The sequence below is a fragment of the Symphalangus syndactylus genome, chromosome 5, assembly GCF_028878055.3.
Source record: "Symphalangus syndactylus isolate Jambi chromosome 5, NHGRI_mSymSyn1-v2.1_pri, whole genome shotgun sequence".
Lineage (NCBI taxonomy): Eukaryota > Metazoa > Chordata > Mammalia > Primates > Hylobatidae > Symphalangus > Symphalangus syndactylus.
In genome coordinates, this window is record NC_072427.2 from 45,651,285 (window position 1) to 45,671,355 (window position 20,071).

The 20,071-nt window shown below is 40.1% G+C and overlaps 1 protein-coding gene and 1 long non-coding RNA gene across 11 annotated transcripts in view; one reads left to right on the forward strand and one right to left on the reverse strand.

Moving 5' to 3' along the window:
• RORA (RAR related orphan receptor A) overlaps window positions 1–20,071 on the forward strand; it is a 740,258-nt gene that overhangs the window by 647,643 nt on the left and 72,544 nt on the right. The gene's annotated exons all lie outside the window — the stretch shown is intronic.
• The window catches only part of LOC129482443 (uncharacterized), a 95,355-nt gene that overhangs the window by 2,950 nt on the left and 72,334 nt on the right, over window positions 1–20,071 (reverse strand). The window contains exon 5 of one of the 2 annotated variants that reach the window (XR_008657704.2): window positions 17,450–18,538. The exons of the other annotated variant lie outside the window; for it this stretch is intronic. This is a non-coding gene — a long non-coding RNA (uncharacterized lncRNA). Of the gene's footprint in view, window positions 1–17,449; window positions 18,539–20,071 lie in introns of those variants that run through there. 2 annotated transcript variants of the gene reach the window in all.

The following is a 20,071-nucleotide window of genomic DNA, read 5'->3' on the forward strand; positions in this document are numbered from 1 at the left end:
ATTTCAAGTTGGTGGATTGGAATTATGCTTGAGAACATAAAACTGGACCTAAGTTAGTGCAGTATGCCTCTTTTTTCTTTCCTGTTGATTGCTTAATTTTTTGAGATTAACCTTGTGGGTGGATTTCTGCTGAATCAGGTGTGCATTACTTAACAGGTGTGTGTGATAATGAAATTTAGACCTGTTAAACCAGCTCTTAATTAATCACCAGATCTATGCTTCAGTTCTCCAGCTCAAATCATGTGTACTCCAAAATGCCAAAAGTAGAACAGGAAGAAGAGTCTGGGTTTGACTTTCTTCCCTCTCTCTTGATATTACATTGAAAATAAAATTAACCATGCAAGTATTATGAGTGGTTTTAAATAATGTGCTTTTTTTGCTTGCCTTTGAAATTTAAAGTTCTTTTACAGTTCATCTTCAGTAATTTACTCATTTTTAAATGCTATTGAAAAATAGTGCTGTGTGTAGTCATTAATAAATACAAAGCAGCTTTCTCAAGGCTCTAGGGAGACCTAATAAACACAACTGTGTTACTAATTGATGCTATACTGAGCTGACAAAAGTAGTGCATCGGTAAACAGAAGTTAGGAAGCAAGAAGTTAAAGAACTATAGGGGATTATGTAGACATCGAGGGTTGAAAATTATAATAAGGCCTCTTTAGGGGAGCATTAATTTGCATGGGGCTGAATTAGGACAACCAATTATTTCGGAGGACACTACTAAGAGCTCATCCAAAATACCCCCAAAGTGAAAGGTTTGGGAGAGAGTTGGGACTTAGGTGAGATGGAGGGGGGACTGAGCATGTCATATTTCCTATAACTCATGGTGGTTCAATAGTTTTCTCAATAGCATGTTAGAATAGCTAGCTTTCTTTGTTAGGAGAAAATGCTGATGAAATCAAGAGTACTGTAATTTCTTTGTTCTATACACACAATTTATGTTGAACTACCACAATGGAATTTTTTTTTAAGCAGGAAGGGCAGGAGAGTGGAGACAGAAATAAACCTTTTAAATCTTCTTTACGTGAATCCCACAAGGACATAAGCATTTAGCAGATTAGAGAGTGTTTGGATTTATAGATACTATCCTCTATAGTAGTGGTCTTCAATGTGTGATCCAGGGACCCCCTGCAGGGCCCCAAGGCCCTCTCAGAGGCTCCAAGAGATAAAAACCAGTTCCATAACAATACTGAGGCATTGTTTCCCCTTTTTACTACGGTGACCATTTGTATTAATGGTGCAAAGCATTGGTGGGTAAAACTGCCGGCACCTTAGCAGGAAGCAGGACAGTAATGCCAAGCTGTACCAGCAGTCATGGTATTCTTCATTACTGTGCAGTTGCTGTTAAAAAAAAAAAAAAAAAAAAAAAAAAAGCTGGGCGCAGTGGCTCACGCCTGTAATCCCAGCACTTTGGGAGGCCGAGGCGGGTGGATCGATCACAAGGTCAGGAGATCGAGACCATCCTGACTAACATGGTGAAACCCCATCTCTACTGAAAATACAAAAAATTAGCCGGGTGTGGTCACGGGCGCCTGTAGTCCCAGCTACTTGGGAGGCTGAGGCAGGAGAATGGCGTGAACCTGGGAGGTGGAGCTTGCAGTGAGCCGAGATTGTGCCACTGCACTCCAGCCTGGGCGACAGAGCGAGACTCCATCTCAAAAAAAAAAAAAGTTTCATTTAAGAATGTCCTTGATGAAGCAGAAAAATTTATTAACTTTATTAAATTTTGACCCTTGAGTCCACACCTTTTTAATGTTCTTTATGACAAAATTGGAAGTTTGCATAAAGCACGTCTACTTTATACTACTAAGTACCATGTCTGTCTCCGGGTAAAAGTACTTGTGTCATTGTTTGAGTTAAGAGCTGAACTAGCTGTTTTTTGAATGGAAGGCCACTTTACTTAATAGAATAACAGACTATAATTATTCAGATGTGGATATGTTTCATCTATTTTCTCAAAAATGAACTTTGAGTCTGTTAACTCCTGAAAAACATTTCACAGTATTTACTACCCATTCAGGCAAAAATCTGAATTTTGGAAAACTTGTATCCAACCCCATGAATCTGACAGCTTTCCAATACTTAACAACTTTTCTGATGATATGGGTAGTGATATTAATCAACATAATTCCTTGATATAACCACATCTAATAATGTGTCAAAATCTGGAAGATATACAAAACCCAGTGAACCAGTAGTTTCCAAGTGACCCATGGATGATATTATAAAAATATACGTAGGTAAATGATCCACTCAAAGTGCAAAATATACCAGTGTATTTTAATTTAACAAAGTACAAAAAGTCAGTGATGTGGCTTCAGGTTCCATATTCTAACTAATCTTTAAGAAACTACCACTTGTTGAGTTTTAGTGTAGTACCACAGAAGAATATCCAAAATTATCTGAAAAGGCTATTATAATACCTCTCCTTTTTCTAGCTACATATCTTTGTGAGGCCAGATTTTCTTCACATACATCAACCATAAGAGCATAACACAACAGATTGAATGCAGAAGCAGCTATGAAAATCTACTTGTCTTCTTTTAATAGCCAGATATAAAAAGATTTGCAAAAATGTAAAATAATGGTATTCTTCATGCTAACTTGTTGTCTTATAAAATATACTTATTTTTATATGTTAATATGTAATGTGTTTATTACTATTATTTTAAGTTGAATTATAAGTAAATAGTGTAAATGTTCCCAGTTTTAACTTCTAATATGGTCATGACTGATGTATAACCTACGAAAACAAAAGCAGTTTGCAGCTCTTTTTTTTTTTTTTTTTTTTTGGAAACAGAGTCTTACTCTGTCACCCAGGCTGGAGTGCAATGGCGCGATCTTGGCTTGCTGCAACCTCCACCTCCCGGGTTCAAGCGAGTCTCCTGCCTCAGCCTCCTGAGTAACTGACATTACAGACACGCACTACCACACCCAGCTAATTTTTGTATTTTTAGTAGAAACAGGGTTTCACCATGTTGGCCAGGCTGGTCTCGAACTCCTGACCTCAGGTGATCCGCCTGTCTCAGCCTCCCAAAGTACTGGGATTACAGGCGTGAGCCACCACACTGGGCCTCTCTGCAGTTTTTAGAAGCATAAAAGTATACAGAGACCAAAAAGTTTGAAAGCTCTTGTTCTACAATTTACTGTAGGAGACAGAGTCTGAAAATTGTATGACAAAGCACAGGGTAACAATAGAAGGGGCTTTAAATTCAGATGGATTAATCAGGTGAGCCATAAATTATATTAAACAAAGCACTTTCAAACATGAATTCAAGAGCAAATTTTCTAATCCTCGTTTTCTTTATAATGTCTTCATCTTTCATAACAGTGGAAGAACAGAATCTTTGCTGATATTCTATTTTCAGAGATTTTGTTGTTTTTTTATTAATATAGCAAAGATCTGGGCATAAAATTTGTGGTTTACAGAGGCTTTACAGTTTATCTTTAATCATCTGCAACCTATATTAGCAAAAATAGTACTAGTAAATAATGGCTGTTTTTCTTTTTGGTTTGGTCTGGTGTGGAGGAAAAAGCTTTTATACAATTAGTACCGCTTCCAGAGCTATCCCAGCCCCTGAAAGATGTGAAACTTTTGTCATGAATGTAGGCACCTTGGAGAATTTTATTACTGTGTGTAGAGATGGAAAGCCCTTGCAGGCCCTGCCACCATGCAAGTGACGGGCACCTTAATACATACACCATTCACTCCCCCTCAGACCTTCTCCAAGGGGTAAGAGTTCTGCCCAGATAGCTGTCAGCACCTGAGTGTGACAAGGAGGCTAAGCCCTCGACTAACAGATACACTTGGCAGAATCAGTTCCATTATACTAATTAAATATGTGAAAGCCCAACCTTCCCTGAAATTTCTTGTGAAAAATAACATGCAGTTAGAAAGCAATGCCCAAATACTTGTCCTTAATTTTATAATCACTTTGTTGGCATCTAACATATAGACATTCACATTGCCCTTTGTGGCTGGGCCATCTGCCTCTTTGTTATTATCAAATAGGGGGCATGCAGGTCTTGCATTCCATTTGGTTTCCTATGAAAAGGCTGTCAATTGAGGGGGAGCAAATGTGTTTTGGCACATTCTGCATTTCCAGGGTCTTGCTTCTGACTGTTATAACTAAGAGAGAAGTTGGTGCCCCCAGAGCCAAATCAGTCTCAGAATATTGGGATACATTGCTCCCAGCATAGTTTTATTAGCCAGTTAAAGGGATAGGCTGAAGCATACTCCCTGTATAAACAGAGGTTGTGCAATGACCCGCAGCCACCCTGCCCATGAGAAAAAGCACCTCCTGTCTTCTGTGGATCTGCCCAAAATTAGGAGGGCTGAGGAGAATGAGATGGCCCTATTTCAGAACAACTCACAGTGGTGATGTGGGGGAAGGATGGGAGTGAAGAGGAAGGAAAGCAAGGCAAGCCACCCTCTATTCTTGGAGCGGGTGTTGGGAAGGTGCAGCTGAGGAAACCCTGGCTGTTTAAAGGGTGAGAGAAATAACTACATGCCCATTCATGGTTAAAAAGAAAACAAAACTTCTAACTTTCCAATTTGGGAAATACAAGTGTAAAATAATTATTCTCTTTGAAGTAAAATGGCTCATGTTTAGGCACTGTATTTCATTAAATTTTTAGCATTTTCTGGCTAACTGAACTTTAAACAATAAATTTTATAAGCTAAGTTTTGCATTATTTGGTGATTTTGACCCAGGCGTGGAAAACTATTTTAAAAAACCAAAGGGACATTTTTTTTTCTTGATCTGGGAGTATTGCCTGTGAAAATTCTTAGAGCTTACATTTATTATTTGTGTCTGTTTCTGTTTGCATGTTGCACTTCAATAAAAAGCTTACCAAAGGGCAGGAGGATTCTAGAATTTTTTTTTTGTAAATAATATACTCTCAGTACTGAAAATATTCTCTAGACTCGACTTTGGAATTTTTCACTCTGTCATTTACCAAACATTTTGTTTATTCTCCGTTCCTTTGTACCACCACTTCACAAAGGTAAACTGGACCTACGACCTTACAGTAGAGAAACCGAAGGCATTTATACTTCAAGTACATGTACAAAGCCGTAACTCCATATCATGAAGGCCAAGTATCAACCTTCACAGGATTGTTTTCTTGCTTTATAGCCATTGGCTTTTGAATGACCTGCTAGTCAAGTGAGAAGGAAAAAGTGAATCAGAAGATGTGGTGGCGTTGCTATAGGAATAGGAAGGTCTTCTAAGAGTTAATGCTGTCTGTGTACATTCTAGCTCTTTGCTGAAGGTTCTGGCCCTAGGTTAAGGCTGGCATTAGACAAACGGAGTTATGTTTTCAAACTTTATCATCTCCTCTCTTAGGGCTCTCAGTGGCCTTCTGGTTTAGCTGAGGGCAGAGTTGCCTAATCACCACATAAAAAATCGAGTAGTACAATCTTCAGACCTCCTCCTCTTCTCCTGCCCCTGACTCAGTATTTTGATCTTGTGTCCCATTCTCTCCTGGCTCTTCCGGGTGACACAAGATACAGAAATAAGAAAGACTCTCAGAAAGTTGGCACAGGCATAAGAGCAAGCATGGATCTGGAAATTTTTCCAAATATAAGGCTTAAGTCCCAGAAATGCCACGTGTTAGTTGATGGATCTTGGGCAAGTCATGTAACCTCACTAAACTTCAGTTTTATCATCTATCAAATAAAGATGATAATAATATCTATGTCATAGGGATTTTTGGAAAGAAGGAAGTAACACATGGAAGGTACTTAATGCAATGTCTCACATGTGACAAGCACTTAGCATATGGCAGGCACTGAAGAAGTGTTGTTATTAACATCCCCATCCTCTCATCCTCTTGTACACGTGGTAAATGGTACACATCACGTATTCCAAGTTTGAAGTTAGGGTAATGAGTTGATCCAGCCTTATCTGGTACACATTGCATTTTAACAGGGGCCTTTGCCAGTGCCCAAGCATATGAGTTATGTGGCCTGGTGAGATGGGGGCTGATGGAAGAGAACTTGCATGAAATTTCTCATCATATAACATAAGAGGCTTCTAATTCTGCATCATCCAAGCCCTGCTATTTGTAACCAGTAATGTATGTTCTAAGCCTATCATTTATAAAGCGCTTCCTGTGTGCCAAGCACCGTGAAATGGATTACCACATTTAATACTTACATTAGCCTTTCATCCTCCTTTTTACAGAGGAGGAAGCGGAGACTCAGAGACGCAGAGCAACCTGTCTAGGATCACAGGGCTAGCACATAGCTCCAAATGGGGGCTGAGTCTGCCAGACTCGCAGGGCTGGGCTAACCCTGCTTTGTTCTGACCCAACAGCCCCAGCACCACCGGAGTCTCAGAAACACACATTGCTCCAGATTCCGAGATTAGGTCATCATGCAAATTGAGGTTAGGGGCTTTTTCTGAACACTGCAGTAGAATGGAAGTAGACAAAATACACGTAGAAATGGATTGAGCATCTGATGTGTGCCAGGCACTATAAAAAGTGCTGGAACCAGAAAGATGAAAAGAAGTGGTCCCTGCCTTCAAGGAGCTCACAGGCCAGGGAGGGCCCAAGGTGGAAATAAAATCATGACATAGTGTAAATGCCAGAGTAGAGGAATGCAGGAGATGATAGGAGCACAGAGGAGGAGCACAAATCAGACCGAGGGGTTAGGAACAGCTTTTTGGAAGAAGTGAAGGCTTAGCTGAGCTTTGAAGCAAAGGAAGGTTATTGCCAACAAATGGTAGTTTGTGAAAATCCTTGAAAGCTAGACAGTGAGCAAGGCAAGTCGGGGACTGCAGGAGACAAGGCATGTAGAGACCGGTGGGGTCTGAACTATGACAGGCTCTCACCCTCATTCTACGGGAGTTGTTCTTTCTACTGAAGATGCCGGGAGGCCACAGAGGGAGGCTGCCAGATATTTTTAAGGCACATGAAGAAACACGAGAAACAATCAGATATTCTCAGTATCTTCCTTTCCCTTAATTATTTCAAGGGATAAAAAAGCTTTTTGGATGCGGCAAAGGTCTCTTCTGTGGTATGATTTGGGTTTCTGTGCGACCGCTCTGCCTCTTGTATGGTGTTGAGAGATGTATGAAAGGCATTTGCCACAAGTCTTCAATGGATTTCTGCACTTTGCTTGATATAAATTCATTCAGGGACTTCATTATGATGTCGCTAAGATGAATGGGGCAGTAGTGTTTTGGCTTAACGCTGCCAGAAGGAGGGAAAACAAGTTTCTGTGGTGCCGCAGTTCAATCATGCTGCTTACAGAAGTAGGGCCATGAAAGGACGGAGGATTGTGTCTTTGATACCAGAAACCCTGCAGCCCTGTTGGTGCTACAAGCGAATGCTTAAATTAAAGGTTGGAGCCAGCTTTCAAGTATTGACTATCGAGCAAAAAGCTCAGCCCACACTCATGTACTTAACTCAGGCTTGTTAAAATAAAAATACACTCTCGGCTGAGCTCGTGTCACAGCCAGTGTAATTATTACATTAAAGATTGTTGTTTGAATTAGAGTTGCTGTGGTACACGTTTATTTAAAGATATGCTTGGTAATTTAGTACACGTTAGTCAGGACTCATGCCCAAACTGTGAAGAAGTATTCGTTGCCAGCTGCCTCTCAGGTTGTTTTTGTATTCAAGGTAAACACTTGAAACTTGACAAATTGATCCAGAATAGTGGTGATCTGACTTCCTTGCCGCAGAACCAGTGGCTTAACTCACTCAGCTCTCATCTCCTACCGAGGATGAAAACAGCATCAACCACATTGGATTATTTTGAGGTTGTTAAATGAGGTAATACATTTCAGGTGGTTGGCCCATCAATAAGTGCTTCTTCATAAATATAGTTTTGTTATCTATATTATGTATAGATTTGTTTTTAAATGGTAGGAGGGAGTAAAAAGCCACTCTTTTTTTTTTCTTGCTACCAATGGTAAAAGCCACTCTTTTTTTTTTCTTGCTAAAAAGCCACTCTTTTTTTTCTTGCTACCAATGGTAAAAGCAGGATGATCCAGTTGTCTATAATAGCCATGCACTTATTAAACCCTGTGGATTATAACCCCTCTGTTTCTTATGGTTCACTATGCCCAGAGCATTCAAGTGTTTAGTAAAGTTGTGAAAGGCTTTGCAAATATGAGGGATGATGCCCATTTTCTGGTAGGTTTCTTATGGGGTTCTTAACCCCAACATACACATTTCTGAGTGATTCTCCCCTCTTTGCCCTTTGCTGGCCATGTGAAATGCAGGACCACATCTTCTCCAACAGATGAATCCACATTAAAGCCACTCACTGACCTGCTTTCTACATTTAAAGCTACTCAACTTTGCTATGTAATTGTAAGGCTCCCAAATTCAAAGCATGGCTAGTGAGCAATGGATGAGGGTATACCTAGTATTTTTTCCATAGACTTATGGAATCTCATGCATGGAATTTAAATATCAGGGCTCCCTCTCCTCATCTGGGAGTGCTGGGATTCATGAGCTACTCCTATGTGCTCTGCAGTATGTTCTGGTATGTTTAAGGTAAGGTATTATTCTGTTTACATAAATCACCCTCACACCTTGTACTTTTTCATGGATTATTACTTTTTTAATGAGGTAACAGAAATGCAGTGAGGTCAATTTATATGTTGGCATAACATTCTAAAAAGTGAATTTTGATAACTTCCCAGCAGGGAAGAAAATTTTCATCGTAGAAGGTGACATAGCTAAATACAACAGTCCCATAGCTAGCTGGGCATTTTATAGACTATTAGACCTGCAAGAGACCTTAGCAGTCATCTAGTCCAATCTGCTAACTTTGTAATCGGGTAGTTGGGCGATTAAACACCATGCCAGGATAAGTTAGTGGCAGGGACTAAAATCAGGGACCCCTCATGCCTCTTCATGATCTTTACATAGTTCATGCTTCATCTAAGAGTGCCACAGAGAGCTCAGATGTAACATTATCATACCAAAAAGTGCTGGAAGTGATGTCTTAGGCCTCTTTAACTCTTTTAAAAACTAGGCTATTCATTTCTATCAAAAGGTTTAATTGGCCTGCACAATTATTTGTGTTTTCACAGAAAAGAGAAAAAACTAATTCTAGTTAAGACTAACAGCACACAGTAGGACTCATATGCACTGGAGCTTTAATTTAATCTTTACAGGCACACACACACAAAAAAAAAAAACACAGGAAACCACTTCAAATATACCATTACGATGAATTCAAACTGTGTCAGGGACATCAACAAAACAGTGTCCCTTCATGCTGAGTATTGTGAAAATGTATCCTTGTTGTTTGCTGTGGTCTCCTGTGGGAGGCACATCGAAATTACTACACCCCCCGGGAAAAAAAAATAGCAAGAACAGTAAATAACAGCCTTCAGATAATACAGATGGGTAAACATTTCCAGAATTGATTATAGAAACTACTGTTGACAAGCCACTAGCAGGCAAAATGAGGAGAGGAAAAAAAAAAGAACTTTTATCTGCCATTCAACACTGGGCATACAAGGCAGGATACAGACAGGGCGAAAAAGCTGATTAATACGGTAATGTACTTCATTGCACATGTAGGATCATGAGAGAGGCCTGAGAGTTATCTGGTCCAAGCCACTCCTGTTACCCCAGAGAAAACAGAAACTTGGAAAGGTTAAGTGCCTGGCCCAGCATCACACACTTAGCAGCAAAGCCAATTTTGGAACCTTAGTCTCTTGACTCTCAGTCTAGTGCTCCAACTACCGTACCGTGACCCTCTAATTGAATCTATGACGGCACCTGTGTCAGGGGTACAAGATGAGGCTCATGGAAATTTATCCAAATGAATAGCTGTTTTAAAATCATCATTAAAACTGTCCATGGGCCAGGTGCGGTAGCTCACGCTTGTAATCGCAGCACTTTGGGAGGCCAAGGTGGGCAGATTTCCTGAGCCCAGGAGTTCAAGACCATCATGGGCAACATGGTGAAACACTGTCTCTACAAAAAACGCAAAATAATAATAATAATTAACTGTGTATGGTGGCACGCATTATAGTCCCAGCTACTCAGGAGACTGAGGTAGGAAGATAACCTGAGCCTGGGGAAGTCAAGTCTGCCGTGAGCTATGATCATACCACTACCCTCCAGCCTGGGTGACAGAGCAAGACCTCGTCTCAAAAACAAACACACACACCCGCACCAAACAAAATTAATACTGTCCATGGTTTTAAGCATTCTCCTGAAGACAAAAACTTGTTAATATGGTACCGTATAAAATCTCAGTTTATCTTCACATCCAGAAAGGAAGGCATTTTTCATGCACGTTTAGTTACTCAACAAATATTTATGAAGTGCCCGGGCTGTGTTTGTGTTACTGACGGCCTGTGATTGGCTATCTTCTCTCTTGTCTTTGAGTCAAGTAAGCAGGGGGATTGTTGGATCTGTCCCCTTCACCTCCCTTCTGTTGAAGGATCTCATGCTCACATTGTCTTACTTTTCTCTCTTTTTTCCTATCCTTTTAATCTGATCTTTAAATGTCAGTCTCTGTTCTCATCTCCCTTTTTAACGAGTGTGGGTTTCTCATGTTTATCTTGCTCTCCTTTTGCTGACGTATTTGCATCACTTTAGCTGCAGTTAATATCTGCTAAATCAAACCATATTGGCTTGAATAGCTTCCATTGATTTGTGAATAAAAGAATGCTTCAGCTGCCTGGCCCTGCTCTCTGTACGTTCTTTGTCACCAGTAGGTTTAACTTACTGAAAACCTTCCTTGTCTGCATCCCTCTTTTACCCGTGTATTGTTCATCCTCCCCTGTTCAAGCCATTCACCCTTTTGAGCTGTTGTTACTGTAAGGGAGTGACTGCTATTTCATTTACTCATTATTTACTGAATGAGGAGACTAATTGTCATTTTTCTTTGCTGTTGCCCTCTTTCCCCTTTTAACCACCACCCTTCCGCCACATTATGGTGAGGACCAAAATCACTGTTGTCATTAGCTAGCCTGTATTGAGCATCTACTACATATTTACTAAGCATCATTCAGAAGACTTGAATTTTGTAAAAATGAATCCTTTGGGTTTTTTCTTTTCTTTTTCTTTTTAAAGAGACAGGGTCTCACAGGCTGGAATGCAGTGTTGCCATCATAGCTCACTGTAACCTGGAACTCCTAGGCTCAAGTGATCCTTCTGCCTCAGCCTCGCCAGTAGCTGGGGCTACAGGCATGTGACACCACACGTGGCCAATTTTTTTTTTTTTTTTTAATTTTTTAAAGAGATGGAGTCTCTCCATGTGGCCTAGGCTAGTCTCGAACTCTTAGGTTCAAGCAGTCCTCCCACCTCAGTGGTTTCTTTTGAGAAGGAGTGCAAAATGAACAAGCCACTTTCGTTGATTAATTTAATTCAACCAATTTTCTATATATAATACCTCTTACCACAAAGAAATGATTAGATTCTAAATGCCAGAAGATAGAGGTGTGAAAAGACACTAACCACAAAAAGGCCTTTTGTAAATTGTATTGTCAGCCTATTTTACACTCCAGGAAATGCCATAATCTTGAGATTTTTTTTTTTTTTTTTTTTTAGTGCAAAACCATCTAAACTGAAATCCATATGAAAAATATCAACACTACTCAGTCCACTTTTACCTACTTCACTTTGTCATTCAACAACTCCCTGTTCCTTCCTTACAAAGCAACTAATCTTTTTTACCAGTACGAGGAAAACATATAAAACCATCCTGACAGTTTGATAATACAACAACAATGCTTAGATTCAAGATAAATGTATATTACAGGAACAGTGAAAGAAGCTCTCAGGCCTTTCGAGCCGAAGGACAGGAGGTCCTGGACCTTGGGTCTGATGTGTTCCAGGATCTGTGCCTGGCCTGCTTCCTGCCTCCCAGGTGTTAGCAGCAGCAAGTCCTGCTTTCCCCAGTGAGATCTAGACTAGACTTCCCCAGTGCCTTGTCAGAGAAAAGAGGCTTCTTCCTTCCTCAGAAGCATTCTGACACCACACTGGGCCGGGGTATGCAAACAGGGAGGTTTGGGTCTTGAGAGTAGATCATGCAAATTTCTTTCTTCTTTCCCTTAACTACACCAGCAGTAGAGAGCAGAGAAAGCCTTCACTGCCATGCTGCCTCAGGGAGGTGCTGAAGGTTCTCCCAGGTAGGAGAGGACCTTGGGCTTCTTTTGGCATCACTACCCTCAGGATGCCTGGCTGTTCCACCTTTCTGTGGGTGGGGCAACCCTTGTCTCTGGCAGAACAGAAAGGTGCAGAGGGGCAGAGGTAACAGCAGGAGACATAAGCATTGTCCTATCCATTTTCCAGCAGAGCACCACTGTCCTATCCAGAGCTTATTTTCCTGGAAACCATTCTCTCCATAAAACAGTGGTTCTCAACTGGGGGCAATTTTACCCCCAGGGAACATTTATCAGTGTCTAGAGAGATTTTTTGATTAATACAATTCGAGAGTGCTATTAGCATCTAGTGGGTAGAGGCCAGGGATGCTGCTAAACATTCTACAGTGCCCATGACAGACCCCACAACAAAGAATTATCTCACACAAAATGTCAGTAGTGCCAAGGCTGAGAAACCCTGCCACAGAGCATGCTTTCTACCTTCTGTTCATCAAAGGCCCCTTACATATGACATCTTCGTTTTCATTTTCAACCCAAACACATTTTATTTAACACCATATAACTTCAATTTCAAGGGAAGGAATAAATGGAAAACTTCATTGGCATGAGAAAGAAAAAAAGGGAAAGTAATGCATTACCAAAAGAAGCTGGAGATAATCAGTATGTATGAACTCATGCAATGGTAGAATTATTCTTGCCAATAAAAGAGTGTATCGGCTGGGCCTGGTGGCTCACACCTGTAATCCCTGCAATTTAAGAGGCCAAGGCAGGCGGATCACTTAAGGCCAAGGGTTCGAGACCAGCCTGGCCAACATGGTGAAACCCTGTCTCCACTAAAAATACAAAAATTAGTTGGGTGTGGTGGTGCATGCCTGTAGTCCCAGCTATTCGGGAGGCTGAGGCAGGAGAATCACTTGAACCTGGGAGATGGAGGTTGCAGTGAGCTGAGATCACACCACTGCACGCCAGCCTGGGTAACAGACCAAGACTCAGTCTCAGAAAAAAAAAAAATAAATAATAATAATAATAAGAGGGTATCTCTCTAAAAGAAAAGGTGCAAACCCAAACATTTTAGGGCCCCTAGGCAGGCGGTGTGAGTGTGGCAGGTAGAGGAGGCACTTGGGCCGCTGGACGGCACATATGCTTTGGAAAGGGAGCACCTCCCTTGGCTCTGTCGCCATTTGGAATGTCTGTCATCACCAGGTCTTTTTTTTTTTTTCTTAAGAGAATCTATAAATCTGAACTTTAATGTGAAATTCCCTGGTTATTAATGGCTAGAAACATATTTTTTAAACTCATAGGCTAGCTCGTCTGGAAGCAGATTAATGGTTGTGGCTAGTTCATCTTTCTTAGTATCTTTATCATTATTGAGATTGTGTGGTTGAACATTGGACAGATGAGCTCTCACACGTAATCTAAACAGACTCCTTTCTGTTCTGAAGGCTTAAGTCACCTAGAAAATAAGTCCAAACTCCTTAACAGAGTATTCAAGCCCCTTTAGGATTAGGTCCCGCCAACCTCGCTACCCATTTTCCATGCTTATATTGAGCCATTTGCTGCACTCCACCCTGCCCTTGAGACACAGTGAGCCTCTCTTTGAACACATCACGCATGTTCATGCTGGGACCTCTCCTTGGCTTTTCTTCACTCCCATTGCAACTTTCACTGCCTAGGGAAGGGTGATATTCATTCTCTGTGGCCCAAATCAAATGTCAAATAATCTTCCCGAATTCCCTTAAAAAAATCTGGTTTGGTATATTCTGTTATTATGATCTTTATAAGTTGCTACCATGTATTCATCTAGTCATCTCCCCAACCTCAAGTAATATATAAGACTTGAAGACTAGGAACCCAACTTTATTGGGAAGCCAACTTTATTGCTCTATCTTTCATATAAACCTAGCTTTCAATAAATTTAAATCACCTTCTGCTTATCCATCCATCAATATGCACTGTGATTAACAAGGCAGTTTCTGCATTAACACCAAACTTTCCCTCTTCCCTTCCTATGACCAAGTTTTCAAAAAAAATTAAAATAACATTAAAATGTTATTAATGGCAAACGGGAATGATTTTTTGCATCATCTATGATTTTTTACTAAGAGAGAAAAAGTAAAACTTGAGTGATGAGTAATACTTATTAAACATTTGGAATAGCATTAAAATAAGTATTTTTACAGAGTTAAATATTTGCGTCTATACTTAGATGTATAAATTACTATTCTTTGAACTTGAAGTGGATTTTGAACTCTGCTGTCCATAATTATAATAATCATAAGCTTATTTATATATAGGTGGGCTACATAGACATTAACCAATTAATCCTTGATCACATCACCTAATAGGAAGACTTTCCTTGATACCCTATTTTTAGAATGCACATATGAGTGTATGTTAATTATAGGCCTCTGTTATTAACTTTGCATTATATTACCCAAATGCTTACTTAACAGTTTACTAGCATCAAGAGTGTAGGTGGGCAAGAAACTTGTATCAGAATTCACTTCTGTTCAAGCCAGGAGGTGAGTGACATTTAAAAATCTGTCAAATACCTGGCCTTGAATCCAAGGACTATTCATTTTCCTTAAGTGTTTAAGTGGTTCTTTGAGAGGATGTGTTGACTTTATCAATTCAGGCCACATCATAATTAGCTAATTTAAAAAAAAAACAGGGGTGGTATCTATATATGTTTGTACCGAATTGAGTTTTATTTTAATCCTGGTTCTCTGAGGGTGATATGGCTAATAATTAAGTTATCCCCATTAGGTTATACTTTCAGAAGCTGCTGTTGCCTGCTGCCTATTCCATTAAAAACTACCTTTATCATTAATTTTAACACGAAACAGATGCATTTGGAGAAAAATCCATTATGAATGAGACAGAGTTGGCTGTTGAATAACATTGGTGTAGGCTCAAGTCCGGATATAAATGTGATATAGATGGGAAGATATTGGACAAATGCAATTTATTTCATTATTCAGCAACAAGGCATTCCAAATGTCTCTGCTAATGAATACATGAAAATAGATTACATATAATGTGCACACTGTGAGTCGCATTTGCAGAATTATTTTTGCCACCTCTAGCACTATCTGAAACCAACACTGAATAGCAATAGTACTTGCACTTCTAGTTGCAAGAAAAAGCAACTTTAAAAATTAAAACCAAAAAATGTAAAAAGAAGAAAAGTAAATGTCTTATCTGTGGAATTTACCTTTATAGGAGAATTCTTGGGAATATAGCAGTTTTATCTCAATCCAATTGTGTTGTCCTCTGTTAAACCTCTATTGTCCCTTAAAATCAGCCCACATGAAAAGAAGACAGTGTTGTTCTTCAAGGCTCTGATGGACGACTTTAGAGACTGTTTCAGGAACACTCTGTCTTTTTGCTGAGATATTGGTAGAATACAATAGATAACATTTACCAAGCTCACAAGGGGGTCACTGCTTGTCCACAGCAGTTTGTAAGCTGTTGGTTCTGGCATTAAATTTAAAGTCCCACAAAGTGAAGTAAAAATGTATAATAATGCTATTATTGTACTGGTTGCAGGGTTTTAGTTTGGGTGTCATTGGGGTATTAAGTTATTTAAATATCAATACTTTTATGCTGTCATATAATTATCTTAGAATAATCACTGTTTTGCGCTGATAAAATACTTTTAATCTAGGATTTTCTCAGATTCCCTATCCCCCAAATATATTTGAGTGATAAACTTGTTGAAAGTTCAACATGTCAAGGATGACTTGCTCTAGCAAGCTGTAGTCTTCCCAGGCCCCCACCTTTCCTGGTTAGAGGATTGTCCTGATGAGACCAAAACATCAGATTTAATACAGCCCAGCAGACTTAGAACACAAGAAAATAGTCTTTTGTCACCCTCAATTTACCCCTATCCCTAGCCAGCTCTCTCTTAAGTGAAGGTAAAAGCAACTAAATGAGAGGGTGGATCATTCTCACCAAATTGCTATCACTGGCAGTAAAAAATCGTTCCAAAAGATGATCTTATTTGGTGGGCCAAATGTAAAGAGCATTATGTTAAGATAAAATCAGTAACAATTGCATCATAAGATGCCATTTATTGCATGTTTTCTCTATGCCAAACACTGGGCTAAACACTGAACAAGCATGATCACTTTTAACTTTCAACAACTCTGGGGATAACCCAGAATGGGGATAACCATTCTACAGATGAGGGGAACTGAGAATCAAAAAGGTTAAAATTTTTACATAAGTTCACACAGAAATGTGAGCTGGGATTTGAATTTAGGTGTCTCATCCCAGAGCTTCTCAACCGTGTCTCCACAGCCGTGCTGTATACCAGTTGTAAGCATGCATCTTTCTCAGACTTTGGATTCATTATCTGGATATAAAACTCATATCCTAATAAAAAGAAGCATGTAGTGAGAAGTGTGCTCAAGTCAAGCAGCCCATGAAAGGCTGTACAATAGAGGGCAAAGTGAAAGCCGCAGGCAGGTCTGTGGAATAGAATGGGGATGTTTCATACAATACTGAATGCCATGTCTGCTGGAAAACATTGCTTGAAAATAAATATGTAGGCCATCGCTACCTGTGTGTGTACTTGCTGTAATGGAGCAAACTTCCAGTGACCACCAAGAATGAACCACAGTGAACTAGAAGATGTGTCCTCTGATAAACAATGTCTGTGATGTAGCCACACAGGAAAAGCCATGGTTTGAACCTCTGGGGAGCCCGTTTCCTAAGAGACTCTCTGGGGCCCAACAATAAAAGCTGCTGTTTACTGAGAGTCTCCTGTCCCCCAAGCACTGTGCTATCTCAGTTTGGTTTTAGGTGGGTAAGGTCCCCATGCTACAAATGAAGAAACTGAGGCTCAAAGAAATTTCCCTAAGATTGACCACATCAGTGGCAGAATTGGAACAGTAAGTGTTCTTGATGACTAAAATAGTTGGAAATATGCATAAGGGCTAAAATCTCATGAAGGTTCCCTAATTAAATTCACAAGGTAGACTTTGCTTTGAAGTGAAGTGAGATACCTTCTAAATCAAAAGTCTGTTTAATATTTTCTACCATTAGAATAGATGCACACTTAAGCCAAAGTGCAAGAAGAGGAATTCCATGTGGAAAACTGCAGGTGTGTCTAGTTAGGCCAAGAGGTATAAAAGGCTGAGCAGTTGTCTGGCACACCTGGTATTTGCACCATCAGCATCTTGCACTTAGTGGATGCTAAGCAAATATTTGTGATTTGTTTCAACAGCAGGGATGTTTGTCTGAATATTTAAATATTCACCTTAGTTTGGTTTTACTTTGGTAGACTGACTCCATGTTCACTTTGGGGAGAATTTCAACTTATACGTTGTCAGCCTTAAATAACAAGATTCAGAAAATGTGATTAAGTATAGCATTTATTTGAGCCCAAACTTGAGGATAGCCACCTGGGAGTATAGATTCAAGTTGCCTTGTACACTTGGATTAACAGCAGTTACAAGTGAATTTTTAAAGGAAGAAATAAGAGGCAGTTTCTAAATTGTTTACCAAGAATTTATATTTAAATAACATAAGCTATTGACCAGGCATGGTGGCTCATACCTATAATCTCAGCACTTTGGGAGTCTGAGGCAGGACAATTACTTAAGCCCAGGAGTTTGAGAGCAGCCTGGGCAACATAGCAAGACCCCCATGTCTACAAAAAATTTAAAGCCAGGCACGGTGGCTCACACCTGTAATCCCAGCACTTTGGGAGGCCAAGGTGGGTGGATCACGAGGTCAGGAGATCGAGACCATCCTGGCTAACACGGTGAAACCCCATCTCTACTAAAAAAAAAAAAAAAATACAAAAAGTTAGCCGGGCATGGTAGCATGGGCCTATAGTCCCAGCTACTTGGGACGCTGAGGCAGGAGAATCGCCTGAACCCGGGAGGCAGAGGTTGCAGTGAGCCGAGATAGAGCCACTGCACTCCAGCCTGGGCGACAGAGCAAGACTCTGTCTCAAAACAAAAACAACTCCCCCTCTTCCCGCCTCAAAAAAAAAATGTAAAAACTAGCTGGGCATATTGGCACATGCCTGTCATCCCAGTTACTCAGGAAGCTGAGGCAAGAGGATTGTGTGAGCCCAGGAGGTCGAGGCTGCAGTTAGCTATGATCGTGCCATTGCACTCCAGCCTGGGTGACAGAGTGAGACTCTGTCTCAACAAAATTTTTGTAAACTGGCAGGGCGCAGTGGCTCATGGCTATAATCCCAGCACTTTGGGAGGCCAAGGCAGGCAGATCATCTGAGGTTGGGAGTTCGAGACCAGCCTGACCAACATGGTGAAACTAAAAATACAAAATTAGCCAGACATGGTGGTGCAGGCCTGTAATCCCAGCTACTCAGGAGGCTGAGGCAGGTGAATCGCTTGAACCTGGGAGGCAGAGGTTGCTGTGAGCCGAGATCACGCCACTGTACTCCAGCCTGGGCATCAAGAGCAAAACTCCATCTCAAAAAAAAGAAAAAAATATTTTTTTGTTAAACCCATAAGCTATTGTTTCTTTGTATCACAGATTCCAGTAACATGAAGATAATGGAGGCAGCATCTAGTCAGGAACAAAATGGCTTTAAATAGTACCCCCCCACCACCCCGGCATGGGGGGAGTGTGACTGAAGTCCCATATTATGTCTCTCAGGGCATGATAAATTTTGCATCACTCATATAGCTCAAATGGTTCTGAGCTATTTTTCTTTTCTCAATGGATATAGTTTTAGATTGAGATGTACTTTCCTTCTGTATTTCTTGACCTTTTAAAAAAATGTATTGGTATTTTGCAATTCAGAATCTATTACATTATGGAAGCGGGTCCAAAAACCTTGAGAGCCATGTTGTGGTTAAAACATCTTCCTCAAGTGTTCCTGGATCTACAACACAGGATAAACTTCTTACGTTAGTTTCAGAGTTAAAGCGTTTAACATTTTTTTATTACTTTCTTGTCATCACAATTACAATTACGCCTCGTTATTTATTATTATTTTGCATTCTCTATATTTAAAAAAACACAAGTTAAAACTTCCCATGTATAAAAACACTTACATTTTAAAACATCACTGCCAACATGTGAGTGTGCTCATGTGTGAGAACAGATGTGTATATACAGACATGTACATTTTTAAAGACTTGATTGTCTCTGCAGTGAAGACAATATGTTTTATTTTTTATTCCATATACTTTTCTGTATTTTCTATATTTGCTTCAATAAGCTGGTGTAACTTTTAATTTTTTTAATTAAAAAAAAATTTAGCCTAAAATTACACTTAAACATTAGCAGCTGCTGCTGGGGAAAAATGGACAAATTGCCCAGGCAGCCACATTAGAAGAAGAAAGCCATTTGAATACAGTTATATACTTATTTTTATTGAGACACATCTTGCTGTGTCACCCAGGGTTTTGCTCTGTTGCCACAGCTTACTGCAGCCGTGACCCAGGCTGAAGTGATCCTCCCACCTCAGGCCCCTCTTCCCCACCAGTAGCCGAGACTACAGGCAGGCACAGACTGGCACACCACACTCAGCTAATTTTTTTTTTTTTTTTTTTTGAGGCAAGGTCTCACTATGTTGTCCAGGCTGGTCTTGAACTCCTGAGCTCAAGTGATCCTCTCACCTTGGCTTCCCAAAGTGCTGGAATTACAGACAAGTCATGGCAGCTGGCTGTGTACAGTTATTCAGCATAAGCATAACAAAAACAGAATGGTAGCCCAGTTCCTGTGTTAATGAAATAGTAAGGGTGTAACTAGGGCAAGGTGGCCCTGTTTGTGTCACATGAATTTGTTTTAGAAAGCACTCTTGAGAACACAAACAAAACAAAAGAAAAAATTTTAGAAATACACTCACATTTTAATATAAAATGGGCCGCGTTTTGTGGCTATATGATAATTTTCAACATAAATCTCCTTAAGAAGGGAGTCAAATGTTCTGGAGAGATCTAAATTTAATACAATCTCATAGGGAGCAAAATAAGGAGTTGCTGTGATAAACTTTT